Below are 14,896 nucleotides of genomic sequence, written 5' to 3'. Positions count from 1 at the left end.
CCCTTCCTCAAACTTGCCTTCAAGTCTCGGATCAGCTGGTGTTAGCAACTTACCTTCTTGATGCAAACTCCAAACCCATTCCACCAAATTGATGCTAATTCCAACTTTACCATTCCCAACAGCAGGAGCATCTTTCTCAATAGGCCTCCTGCCACTGGCCACCTCAAGAACCATGACACCATAGCTAAACACATCAGTTTTCTCCGTGGCTCTACCAGTAAGCACGCACTTAGGTGCAAGTTACCCCATTGTCCCAACAACCATAGTGGCATCAGGAGACTTGTCATGCTCTGTTTGCCTCACTAAACCAAAATCGCCTCATAATGTTACTAGTAGACTGTCGTGCTGTATTGTCCTGTGGTGGAGGGACTATAGAAATGTCCAAAGATCACATGCCATTGTGCATTAAGGAAAGGAAGAGGATTAAGTCTCTAGGTGGATACATAGATGATGGTTACCTGAACGACCAGTTAGGTTTGAATTATGCACTAGGCAACTGGAATCTCCAAGGAATGAAGGAAATTAATGGAAAGGGTGGACCATTGAGTGTTGAGCATAAACTTAAATTAATCACATTGACAAAAGAAGATGAATTCTTCATAATTGGGAGTGATGGGATCTGGGATGTTTTCACAGCGAAAATGCCATACACTTTGCTCGAAGGAGTCTTCAAGAGCACAATGATGTGAAGCAGTGTTGCAAGGAGGTGATAAGGGAAGCAATAATGAGAAGAGCAATAGACAACTTGACAGTGGTGATGATATCATTGACTAAGACTGTTAAGACCATTACTTTTTCCTTCAAATATTTCTTTTCTCACATTTCACAAAAGCAAAAATAATAACAAAATGACCTAATTACAAGCAGGATGCATATTTTCTTCCAGAATGCCTAAAGTACTCACAGAGAAACCTAAGTGAATAACATTCCCAACCATGTACCTTAACAGAATGTATGTTCGAGTAAGTGATGAAGAGGATGCTCAGAAAAGTTTTCAGAAGTCTAAGATGCTCACAATCTGAAAAGAAGCAGCCACGTACCTCAATGGATGCTCACAAGACTTTTCAGAAGTATAGGGAATGCTCAGAATGAGAAAAGAAGCAAAATGAAGGTTCAGTGACGTACCTCAATCTCGCGGCAGTAGTGATGAACACCAACTCGCGTAGTAGTTGCAGGTTCAGTGGCGCTGATGATGACATGAAATGACCGGGGGTGACGAGGAGACGATGGTGATAGGTCACAAAATGTAATGCCGTGAGGAAGAGACGGTGGTGTCACAAAATGATGGTGAGAGAGAAAAGGTTTGTGAGACTAGGCGCGCAGGGGGAAAAGGGTTTGGGGTTTTAATTTATGAATAATACAACATTGATTTTTTTTTTTAAAAATTGATGTTAACATTCAAACTTAACATCGGTTTCAGAAAAAACCAATGTTAACAAATTAATGTTAACATCGGTTTTTAATTAAACCAATGTTAAGATCAACTAGTTAACATTGGTTTTTTCAAAACCGATGTGAATTAACTCAATTTATTTATCAAAAATGCCACCATGCTCTTGTTAATATTGATCTTTTGAAAAACCGATGTTAACCTATTGTGTTAACATTGGTTATTTGAAAAATCGATGTTAAGAAAGTCACGTTATTTACCATTTGGCCACCGTATTTTTGTTAACATCGGTTTTTGATAAAACCGATGTTAACTTAATGATGTTAAATCTACATTTTGTAGTGTTGGATCGAGTGGCCTCAGAATAATTAAGAAGGGGGGTTGAATTAATTATTCCTAAACCTTTACTAATTAAACAATTACTCTTCTAAGGCTTTTACTAAATTGTTAAGAGAATGAGGAGTAGAAAAGAAACTTAACAGAAAGTAAAAGCATAAATTAAATGCAGAGCGGAAAGTAAAAGAGTAGGGAAGAAGGAGACAAACACACAAGAGTTTTCATACTGGTTCGGCAACAACCCGTGCCTACATCCAGTCCCCAAGCGACCTGCGGTCCTTGAGATTTCTTTCAACCTTGTAAAAATCCTTTTACAAGCAAAGATCCACAAGGGATGTACCCTCCCTTGTTCTCTTTGAACCTAGTGGATGTACCCTCTACTAGAACTGATCCACAAGAGATGTACCCTCTCTTGTTCTCAGTCAAACCCAAGTAGATGTACCCTCTACTTATACCACAAAGGATGTACCCTTCAATGTGTTAAGACAAAGATCTCAGGCTGTTAAACCTTTGATACTTTGGAAATGGGGATACAAAAGAATTCTCAGGCAGTTAGTCCTTTGAACACTTTTGTATTAGGGAATAGGAAGAATCAAAAGAATTCTTAGACTGTGTCATTTTGAATTCTTTGACAAGGGAGAAGGGAGACACAAAAGAATTCAGGCGGTTAGTCCTTTGTTCTTTTGGAAAAGGGAGAAGAGAGACACAAAAAGAATTCAGGCGGTTAGTCCTTGGCGAATTCTTTTTGGCAAAGGGAGAAGGTGATGCAATCCTACCCCCCCAAGGGTATTGGATAGAAGACTCCAAGAGGCTTGGGCTAGAGCTACTAAAGAAGGCCCTAGGGTTCTCATGAACCTTAGGGTAGATTTTTGAGCCCATGGGTCAAGGTTGGATCCACTCTTCTTTGTAAATATTAGAATAGGTTTTTCCTTCTTTTGGGCCTTGTATTTTGGCCATTCTAGTAGTATAGGGTTTTAGCCTTGTATTTCAGGGCATTTTGAGTAGTCTTTGTAGTAGGGACTTTTTTTTGTATTTTCATGTATTTTGTCAAGGAGGTGAGTTTAGTTTTTAGATGGGTGTGTGTAGCTAAGCTCTAGCTTCTCAAGGAAGTTTTCTCAAAGAAGCTTCTCAAGGAAGTTTTCTTAAGAAAACTTCTCAAGGAAGTTACATAGTCTATAAATAGAAGCATGTGTAACACTTGTTGTAACTTTGGTGAATGAGAGTCTTGTGAGACACAACTCAAAGTTCAACTTCTCTCCCTTTTTCTTCCTTCAATTTCGTGCTCCCCCCTCTCTCTTTCTCTCCCTCTTTCTTTTCCTCCATTGAAGCATCCTCTCCAAGCTTCTCATCCAAGGCTCATCTTGGTGGTGAAGCTCCTTCTTCCATGGCTTATTCCCTAATGGATGGCGCCGCCTCTTACCTCTTCTCCTTTGTCTTCCGCTGCATCTCCATGGTGGAAAATCACCATTAAAGGACCTCATTGAAGCTCAAAGATCCAGCCTCCATAGAAGCCCCACAAGCAAGCTTCTATCAGAAGGGAATGAAAAAGATGAATAGCACAAGTTTTTAAGGTTTGGAAAACTAGAAAACTTCAGAAAGCTTTTGGTACAAAGAAGAAGAAGAAGAAGTTCAAAGAGATTTAGGGCTTGTAAAAGATTGATTGAATAAGTCAAAAACTTAAAACCAATTTGAAAAAGTAAAAAACTTAAAACCAATTTGTAAAAGTCAAAAACCTTTATGAAGGGTTACATCTTTTGATTTATTCAGAAACAGTCACTGGTAATCGATTACCAAATCAGTGTAATCGATTACACAAGGCTTTTATGTGAAAGGATGCGACTCTTCACATTTGAATTTGAATTTTAACGTTCAAAGGGACTAGTAATCGATTACCAAAACATTGTAATCGATTACAACTTTTTGAAATTAATTGGAACGTTGTAAATTCAATTTGAAAACTTTTTCAAAACAATTTTGCTACTGGTAATCGATTACAACAATCTGGTAATTGATTACCAGAGTAAAAACTCTTTGGTTAACATGTTTTGAGAAAAATCATGTGCTACTCAATTTTTGAGAAAAACATTTTATACTTATCTTGATTAAGCCTTCTCTTGATTCTTGAATCTTGAGTCTTGAATCTTGATCTTGATTTTTGAGATCTTGAACCTTGAATCTTGATTCTTGACTCTTAACTTTCTTCTTGAGTCTTGAATTCTTCTTGATTATTATCTTGAACTCTTGAATTGTTCTTGATTCACTTGAGTTGTTCTTTGATTGATCTTTGAGTCACTTGAGTTGTTCTTTGATTGATCTTTGAGCTTTTTGTCATCACCTTTGTCATCATTTTTTGTTATCATCATTGTTACCATCAAAACAACTTTGAATCACCTTTGATTCACCATGAAGCTTCGCTTCTACATGTAGTAGCGAATATATTATTTGTTGGCATGTATTAATTTATCTATAAGCCCACACATTATCTACAGAGGTATGATTATCTTATACCTTTATTTACATTTCAAATGTTTATCTCTAACATTATCTCTAAGCTCTCGACTATTATCTATAAGCCAGGAATTATCTACAAGGCTACAACAACCTTTACAAACAAGGAGTAGCACCCTAGTTCAACTACTATAAATACAGGTTCCATCAAACACATTTACACGACTTGCTCACACACTCACCACACGACATCAAGCCTGTGCCCCTGTTAGTTGCTATTCATGAGTAGTTTTATATTGAATATTTGCAAGGAAATAGCGCGTTACCTCCAATTTATGGTTCTTTTTGTAGGAATTATACATATTTTTCTGTTTAGTGTGATTTTATAGAGTAGATACTCCCATTTTGTGAATTAATGTTAAATCCAACTCAGTTTCAGGCCAAAGAAGAGAAGGTTCAAGTAGCTGATGACTCGCTCAGTGAGGCGGATCCGCTCAGCGAGTGGCATCCGCTAAGCGAGGCTTACAGCTTGCTTAGCGGGTTGGGAAACTTTAGAAGAGGATCAGTCAGAGATGTGCTCGCCCAGCACACAACCAGCCTGCCCAGTGAGGACATTGTCTCTTCTAGCGCTCAGCACACCCAGTCTCGCTAAGCCAAAATTCACTTACTTTCGCTTAGCGAGCTAGTCTTGCTAAGCGAGCCTTCGGAAGCTGAAAGGTCCAAGAGCCTTTAAAATACTGAAGTTGGTAGAAATAAAGGAGAGTCTTTTTGATAGAGTTAGAGAGAGCACCAGAGGAAGATGAGAAGATAGAAGGAAGGCAGCTGAGAGAGCTTAGGGTAGAAGGAGTGAAGTCTAGGGTTTAGAGGTTGTAGGAGACATCCTCAACCATCCTTTGCCATTTTCTTTCACTCAAAACTATTCCTTCCTTGTATTGAGAGATTGTATTACTTGTAATGGAAGGCTAAGCCTCTTGGTTGGGGAGTTCTGTTGAACCTTGATGTAAAACTCTTTCACTATCTATTTAATGTTATTTTTATGTGTTCATTGCTTCTATCTATGCTTATTTTACATGTTTGTGGGTTGATCACCCATTTGTATGTATTGTTAGGATTTTTAGCATTGGCAAATGCTTTAAAGCCTTAGAACTTGGTAGAGCAAGCTAGAAATCTGTATGTCTAGGAATGGAGTGCAGTGACCTAGTTCATATTATGTTGTATACTTAATGCAACTCTTTTAGACTAAGTTTGTTGAGGGATCAAGGATGAAGTTTAAAGAGAGTTAGGCTCATTCACTAGAGGGATCTTGGTTTGAGTAGTTTCTCAGTATATGAACACTAGGATAACGTTAAATAGAGAAAAATACACATTAACATCAAGAGAAATTCAGTAGAACGACCCAACGCTTTTTATTTGATAGTTTTCACTTCCAAAATTTTAGATATTTAGTTTATATTCCAATAGACTTTAGTACAGAATTCAACTTGATATTTGCTTTGCTTTTAATCCATAAAAATGTTTGCATACTGAATGTACAATGTCTGAGTGAAAAAAATTCCCTGAGGATACGATACTCAGTCATATCATTTTATACTACTTGTGCGAATCAGTACACTTGCCAAAATACGAACAAGTTTTTGGCACCGTTGTCGGGGAATTTCTTTCCACTTAGATCGTATAGTTTAGTTGTAAACATTTATTCTTTATTCTTTGATTGATTTTGTGAATAGATAGTTAGGATTTATTTTTTCTCTTGACCTGGTTAATTGCTGCTCTATTAGTGCTTCTTGTATGCGAGGTAATCTTCAGCAAGGAATTTAGTTCCATTAGATTTGGAAATAGAAGCTACTTGCAGGAGAAACAACGCAGAGAGAAGGAGAAGAGCTTTGCAAGAAAGGATAGCATAGCCAAGTTTGGAGGAAGCTCAATCATTTGAATCATCTTCAGCATTTCCAGACTTAAGGGAATCCGAAGTAGGTGCGTCCGAAGCACATATCATGGTTGAAGATCAACCACGGAGAGTGACTCTTGAGGACTATTCTAGCTCTACCGTGCCACAATTTTTCACAAGTATCGCGCGGCCGGAGGTCCAAGCTCACAACATCACATATCCTTATTCCTTGATCCAGCCAATTCAAGGAAATTTGTTTCATGGTTTGCCAAATGAAGACCCTTACACACACCTTGCTACATACACAAAAATTTGCAACACAGTGAAAATTACAGGTGTGACGGAAGATGCAGTGAGGCTTAGCTTGTTCTCATTTTTTTTTGGCTAGAGAAGCCAATAGGTGGCTGCATTCTTTTAAGGGAAACAACTTAAAAACTGTTGGACAAGTGGCCTCAGAAATATTACGAAAGGGGGGTTGAATTAAGATTTCATTGACTATTCCTAATTGAAATTTTCACTTTCTTAATTATTCCCTAGATTCAATTATTTCTTTGTTAACAAGATATTGAAATAATAAATGAAGGAAAATAACTTGCAGAAATGTAAAGACAATATAAAGTAAAAGAGATAAGGGAAGAGATAATGCAAAATCGGATTTATCCTGGTTTAGCCACAACCCGTGCCTACATCCAGTCCCTAAGCAACCCGCTTGAGATTTCCACTATCCTTGTAAAATCCTTTACAAGCAATGAACCACAAAAGAATCCCCTTCTTTGTGTTTAGTGATTACAACCAAGAAATTATGCCCACTTCTTGCAATGAACCCAAAAGCGGTTAGTCTTTTGAGTCCAGTGATAACAACGAAGAAGTTGTACCCACTTCTTGCAATGAACCCAAAAGCGGTTAGTCTTTTGGATCCAGTGATCAACCAAGAAGCAAATCCGCTTCAATGAATCCAAAAGCGGTCAGTCTTTTGAGTCCAGTGTTTAACCAAGAAGACCTTCTCTTGAAAAACAGTCACCAAGAGTAGGTCTCTTGAAAAGCTTTTTGTAAGAATGGAGGAGGAGAGGAAAATAGAATAACACAAGTTTTTGCCTAATGAACTTTTCTTGACAAAGCAAGTGTTGAAGAAAAACTTTTAGAAAAATGTTGAGAATGATTCAGTAATGAGTTATAAAATTCGTGCCAGGGTCACATATTTATAACCATTTGATGGCTCTTGAAGAAACCATGTTAAAAGTTGTGACTCTTGGCAATTTCTTCAAAAACTAGTCACTTTAAAAGTTGTGACTCTCTTGAAAACTAGTCACTTAAAAGTTGTGACTCTCTTGAAAACTAGTCACTTTAAAAGTTGTGACTCTTGGCAAATTCTTCAAAAACTAGTTACTTTAAAAATCGTGACTCTTGGCAATTTATTTTTCAAAACCAGACACTGGTAATCGATTACCATTATAGTGTAATCGATTACACATCAATAGTTGTGACTCTTCATGTTTAGATTTGAAAACCAACCTTTAGAAATACTGGTAATTGATTACAAATGTTGTGTAATCGATTACACAAGTTTGGAAATGTTTTATCATAAGTTGTGACTCTTGAGATTTGAAATTCAACGTTCAAAAACATTGGTAATCAATTACATGCCCATGGTAATCGATTACTACTTTGTAAAACAGTTATAAAACTATTTGGGCTTCTGGTAATCGATTACCAGAGAGTAAAGACTCAGGTAAAAGATTTTTCTTTGAAAAATTCTTTTGGACAAATTGTGCTATTCAATCTTTTCTTTGAAAAAAAATATTTTTATACTTATCTTGATACTTTTCTTGAAGTTCTTGCATATCTTGAGTCTTCTCTTGAATCTTGATTCTTGACTTGAGTCTTTGGAATCATCAAAATAAGCTTGGAAGCTTTTCTTCTACAAAAACTTGGGAAGAGATTGTAGAGAAATTTCTGAAGAAGTACTTCCCTAAATCAAAGACAGCTAAAGGCAAGGCAACTATTTCCTCATTCCATCAGTTTCCAGATGAGTCCTTGAGTGAAGCACTTGAGAGATTCCGTAGCTTGCTGCGAAAAACACCAACTCATGGATTCTCCAAACCGATTCAGCTGAACATTTTCATTGATGGTTTGAGACTGCAGTCCAAGCAGTTATTGGATGCTTCTTCTTGAGGAAAAATTAAATTAAAGACTCCTGAAGAAGAAAGGGAACTTATTGAGAATATGGCTACTAGTGATCATGCTATTCTGCGTGATAGAACTCATGTACCCACAAAGAGAAGCCTACTAGAGATTTCTTCACAAGATGCACTGTTGGCACTGAACAAGTTGTTAGCTAAACAACTGGAATCATTGACAGAGACACTTAGTAAGCTGCCAACCCAACTGCAAGTAGTTTGTTAGTGCTTAGCTCTACTGAGTGTTTAAAAGATTGGCTAAGATTTTGTTAAAACATAAGCACTTAGACAATGAAGGAAAGCTGGAGTTGCTGCACATGATGTCCAACGTTATGTCAAGGAATCAGATCGGGCTGCACAATGCACAAGGCAAGATAAAATGTCAAATGAAGAATTGAAGCTGCAGGATCCACGATGTCGGATACAATGTCCAGGACATCCTTCCCGAAAAGACTGGACACATAAATCTGTGTGCAGGATCCACGATGTCGGACACGATGTCCTGACATCCGGCCCGAAAATACTGGACACATGAATCTGTTATATCTTTAACAGATTAATGTGCAGTTAGCAACAGATTTGGCGATCTATCTTTAGGAACGAATTAAAAGATAATTAAAGTTCGAATTACAAACTTGAATAGTTCGTTCAGGGATTAAAGATTAAAGATAAAAACTAAAAGACCAAACTATATCTTTTAGATCTTTAAGTGCAGATTTTTCAGGAAGATGATAGATCTCATCCAGCACAAGTTTTTGCAGCCCAGATTCGCACACTGCTATATAAACATGAAGGCTGCACGAGTTTTCCACCAAGTCCGGGATTGAAGAGTTATTTTGTGAGTTTTGGGACTTGAGTGTTTTGTGAGCCACCTTGATGTTACCCTAACATCAAGTGTTGGACCTGAGTGTGTAGAGTTGATCTCTATAGTGTGTGGAGTTGATCTCTTTTGTTCAGAGAGCAATCTCTGGTGTGTATTCGATTTAATTGTAAACACGGGAGAGTGATTGAGAGGGAGTGAGAGGGGTTCTCATATCTAAGAGTGGCTCTTAGGTAGAGGTTGCACGGGTAGTGGTTAGGTGAGAAGGTTGTAAACAGTGGCTGTTAGATCTTCGAACTAACACTATTTTAGTGGATTTCCTCCCTGGCTTGGTAGCCCCCAGATGTAGGTGACGTTGCACCGAACTGGGTTAACAATTCTCTTGTGTTATTTACTTGTTTAATCTGTTCATACGGTCATATACAAGCTGCATGTTCTGAAGCGCGATGTCGTGACATCCTGTACGACATCTGTCATTGATATCAGAATTTCAATTGGTATCAGAGCAGGCACTCGAAATCACTGAGTGAGATCTAGGGAGATAAATTCTGATGAACATGGAGAAAGAAGGAGGACCAGTGAACAGACCACCAATTCTGGATGGAACCAACTATGAATACTGGAAAGCAAGGATGGTGGCCTTCCTCAAATCACTGGATAACAGAACCTGGAAAGCTGTCATCAAAGGCTGGGAACATCCCAAGATGCTGGACACAGAAGGAAAGCCCACTAATGAATTGAAGCCAGAAGAAGACTGGACAAAAGAAGAAGACGAATTGGCACTTGGAAACTCCAAAGCTTTGAATGCTCTATTCAATGGAGTTGACAAGAATATCTTCAGACTGATCAACACATGCACAGTGGCCAAGGATGCATGGGAGATCCTGAAAACCACTCATGAAGGAACCTCCAAAGTGAAGATGTCCAGATTGCAACTATTGGCTACAAAATTCGAAAATCTGAAGATGAAGGAGGAAGAGTGTATTCATGACTTCCACATGAACATTCTTGAAATTGCCAATGCTTGCACTGCCTTGGGAGAGAGGATGACAGATGAAAAGCTGGTGAGAAAGATCCTCAGATCTTTGCCTAAGAGATTTGACATGAAAGTCACTGCAATAGAGGAGGCCCAAGACATTTGCAACATGAGAGTAGATGAACTCATTGGTTCCCTTCAAACCTTTGAGCTAGGACTCTCGGATAGGACTGAAAAGAAAAGCAAGAACCTGGCGTTCGTGTCCAATGATGAAGGAGAAGAAGATGAGTATGACCTGGATACTGATGAAGGTCTGACTAACGCAGTTGTGCTCCTTGGAAAGCAGTTCAACAAAGTGCTGAACAGGATGGACAGGAGGCAGAAACCACATGTCCGGAACATCCCTTTCGACATCAGGAAAGGAAGTGAATACCAGAAAAGGTCAGATGAAAAGCTCAGCAAAGGAATTCAATGCCATGGGTGTGAAGGCTATGGACACATCAAAACTGAATGTCCCACTCATCTCAAGAAGCAGAGGAAAGGACTTTCTGTATGTCGGTCTGATGATACAGAGAGTGAACAAGAAAGTGATTCTGACAGAGATGTGAATGCACTCACTGGGAGATTTGAATCTGCTGAAGATTCAAGTGATACAGATAGTGAAATCACTTTTGATGAGCTTGCTATATCCTATAGAGAACTATGCATCAAAAGTGAGAAGATTCTTCAGCAAGAAGCACAACTAAAGAAGGTCATTGCAAATCTGGAGGCCGAGAAGGAGGCACATGAAGAGGAGATCTCTGAGCTTAAAGGAGAAGTTGGTTTTCTGAACTCTAAATTGGAAAACATGACAAAATCAATAAAGATGCTGAATAAAGGCTCAGATATGCTTGATGAGGTGCTACAGCTTGGGAAGAATGTTGGAAACCAGAGAGGACTTGGGATTAATCATAAATCTGCTGGCATAATAACCATGATAGAATTTGTTCCTGCCAAAAACAACACTGGAGCCACGATGTCACAACATCGGTCTCGACATCATGGAACGCAGCAGAAAAAGAGCAAAAGAAAGAAGTGGAGGTGTCACTACTGTGGCAAGTATGGTCACATAAAGCCCTTTTGCTATCATCTACATGGACATCCACATCATGGAACTCAAAGTAGCAGCAGCAGAAGGAAGATGATGTGGGTTCCAAAACACAAGACTGTTAGTCTTGTTGTTCATACTTCACTTAGAGCATCAGCTAAGGAAGATTGGTACCTAGATAGCGGCTGTTCCAGACACATGACAGGAGTTAAAGAATTCCTGGTGAACATTGAACCTTGCTCCACTAGCTATGTGACATTTGGAGATGGCTCTAAAGGAAAGATCACTGGAATGGGAAAGCTAGTTCATGATGGACTTCCTAGTCTGGACAAAGTACTGCTGGTGAAGGGACTGACTGCAAACTTGATCAGCATCAGTCAGTTGTGTGATGAAGGATTCAATGTAAACTTCACAAAGTCAGAATGCTTGGTGACAAATGAGAAGAGTGAAGTTCTAATGAAGGGCAGCAGATCAAAGGACAACTGTTACCTATGGACACCTCAAGAAACCAGTTACTCCTCCACATGTCTATCCTCCAAAGAAGATGAAGTCAGAATATGGCATCAAAGATTTGGACATCTGCACTTAAGAGGCATGAAGAAAATCATTGACAAAGGTGCTGTTAGAGGCCTTCCCAATCTGAAAATAGAAGAAGGCAGAATTTGTGGTGAATGTCAGATTGGAAAGCAAGTCAAGATGTCCCACCAGAAGCTTCAACATCAGACCACTTCCAGGGTACTGGAACTACTTCACATGGACTTGATGGGGCCTATGCAAGTTGAAAGCCTTGGAGGAAAGAGGTATGCCTATGTTGTTGTGGATGATTTCTCCAGATTTACCTGGGTCAACTTTATCAGAGAGAAATCAGACACCTTTGAAGTATTCAAGGAGTTGAGTCTAAGACTTCAAAGAGAAAAAGACTGTGTCATCAAGAGAATCAGGAGTGACCATGGCAGAGAGTTTGAAAACAGCAGGTTTACTGAATTCTGCACATCTGAAGGCATCACTCATGAGTTCTCTGCAGCCATTACACCACAACAAAATGGCATAGTTGAAAGGAAAAACAGGACTTTGCAAGAAGCTGCTAGGGTCATGCTTCATGCCAAAGAACTTCCCTATAATCTCTGGGCTGAAGCCATGAACACAGCATGCTACATCCACAACAGAGTCACACTTAGAAGAGGGACTCCAACCACACTGTATGAAATCTGGAAAGGGAGGAAGCCAACTGTCAAGCACTTCCACATCTTTGGAAGTCCATGTTACATTTTGGCAGATAGAGAGCAAAGGAGAAAGATGGATCCCAAGAGTGATGCAGGAATATTCCTGGGATACTCTACAAACAGCAGAGCATATAGAGTATTCAATTCCAGAACCAGAACTGTGATGGAATCCATCAATGTGGTTGTTGATGATCTAACTCCAGCAAGAAAGAAGGATGTCGAAGAAGATGTCAGAACATCGGGAGACAATGTAGCAGATACAGCTAAAAGTGCAGAAAATGCAGAAAACTCTGATTCTGCTACAGATGAACCAAACATCAACCAACCTGACAAGAAACCCTCCATTAGAATCCAGAAGATGCACCCCAAGGAGCTGATTATCGGAGATCCAAATAGAGGGGTCACTACAAGATCAAGGGAGATTGAGATTGTCTCCAATTCATGCTTTGTCTCCAAAATTGAGCCCAAGAATGTGAAAGAGGCACTGACTGATGAGTTCTGGATCAATGCTATGCAAGAAGAATTGGGGCAATTCAAAAGGAATGAAGTTTGGGAGCTAGTTCCTAGACCCGAGGGAACTAATGTAATTGGCACCAAGTGGATCTTCAAGAACAAAACCAATGAAGAAGGTGTTATAACCAGAAACAAGGCCAGACTTGTTGCTCAAGGCTACACTCAGATTGAAGGTGTAGACTTTGATGAAACTTTCGCCCCTGTTGCTAGACTTGAGTCCATCAGATTGTTACTTGGCGTAGCTTGCATCCTCAAATTCAAGCTGTACCAGATGGATGTGAAAAGCGCGTTTCTGAATGGATACTTGAATGAAGAAGCCTATGTGGAGTAGCCAAAGGGATTTGTAGATCCAACTCATCCAGATCATGTATACAGGCTCAAGAAGGCTCTCTATGGATTGAAGCAAGCTCCAAGAGCTTGGTATGAAAGGCTAACAGAGTTCCTTACTCAGCAAGGGTATAGGAAGGGAGGAATTGACAAGACTCTCTTTGTCAAACAAGATGCTGAAAACTTGATGATAGCACAGATATATGTTGATGACATTGTGTTTGGAGGGATGTCGAATGAGATGCTTCGACATTTTGTCCAACAGATGCAATCTGAATTTGAGATGAGTCTTGTTGGAGAGCTGACTTATTTTCTGGGACTCCAAGTAAAGCAGATGGAAGACTCCATATTCCTCTCACAAAGCAAGTATGCAAAGAACATTGTCAAGAAGTTTGGGATGGAAAATGCCAGCCATAAAAGAACACCTGCACCTACTCACTTGAAGCTGACAAAAGATGAAGCTGGCACCAGTGTTGATCAAAGTCTGTACAGAAGCATGATTGGGAGCTTACTATATTTAACAGCTAGCAGACCTGACATCACCTATGCAGTAGGTGTTTGTGCAAGATATCAAGCCAATCCCAAGATAAGTCACTTGAATCAAGTAAAGAGAATTCTGAAATATGTAAATGGCACCAGTGACTATGGGATTATGTACTGTCATTGTTCAGATTCAATGCTGGTTGGGTATTGTGATGCTGATTGGGCTGGAAGTGCAGATGACAGAAAAAGCACTTCTGGTGGATGATTCTATTTGGGAACCAATCTTATTTCATGGTTCAGCAAGAAGCAGAACTGTGTGTCCCTATCTACTGCAGAAGCAGAGTATATTGCAGCAGGAAGCAGCTGTTCACAACTAGTTTGGATGAAGCAGATGCTCAAGGAGTACAATGTCGAACAAGATGTCATGACATTGTTCTGTGACAACTTGAGTGCTATTAATATTTCTAAAAATCCTGTTCAACACAGCAGAACCAAGCACATTGACATTAGACATCACTATATTAGAGATCTTGTTGATGATAAAGTGATCACACTGAAGCATGTTGACACTGAGGAGCAAATAGCAGATATTTTCACAAAGGCATTGGATGCAAATCAGTTTGAAAAACTGAGGGGCAAGCTGGGCATTTGTCTGCTAGAAGACTTATAGCAATTACTTCTATTTGAATGTGCTCAAACGTTAATAGCACATTCATTACTGGGCCAAAATAGATTCGACCGTTGCTTCACACGCCCCTCTACATTCCTCATTCAAACTCATATTTTAGTGGTAATCTCGTATTCAGCATTCCACAACAGCTCTCAGATTTTCACGAAACCATTTCAAAAGCTCTGCTTCTCCATGGCTACCTCACCAAAAGAGACTTCATCTCTTGGTTCACCTTCTGTACCATCATCTCCATCATCCACCAAAGCACCATCAAACCAGGAACAACCTGAATTCCATATCCAACCCATACAAATGATTCCTGGTCAAGCCCCTGTTCCTGAGAAACTGGTTCCCAAAAGACAACAGGGAGTGAAGATTTCTGAAAACCCTAGCCTTGCAACAAGTCCTAGGGAAGTAGACCCGGAGATGGATAAGAAGATCCGCAGTATTGTGAGTAACATTCTGAAAAATGCTTCTGTGCCTGATGCTGATGAAGATGTTCCAACATCTTCCACCCCGAATGTTTCTGTCCCTGATGCTGATAAAGATGTTCCAACA

The 14,896-nt window shown here is 39.4% G+C and overlaps 1 pseudogene; it reads left to right on the top strand.

The window, feature by feature from the left end:
• The first annotated feature begins 377 nt into the window (after nucleotides 1-377).
• LOC100777937 (probable protein phosphatase 2C 27) lies at nucleotides 378-8,234 on the top strand (annotated as a pseudogene).
• Nucleotides 8,235-14,896: the final 6,662 nt, after the last annotated feature.

Source organism: Glycine max, chromosome 10 (assembly GCF_000004515.6).
Source record: "Glycine max cultivar Williams 82 chromosome 10, Glycine_max_v4.0, whole genome shotgun sequence".
In the NCBI taxonomy this organism is placed as follows: Eukaryota; Viridiplantae; Streptophyta; class Magnoliopsida; order Fabales; family Fabaceae; genus Glycine; species Glycine max.
Note: the sequence above shows the minus strand (reverse complement) of the source record. Positions and strands in the feature narration are given on the sequence as shown.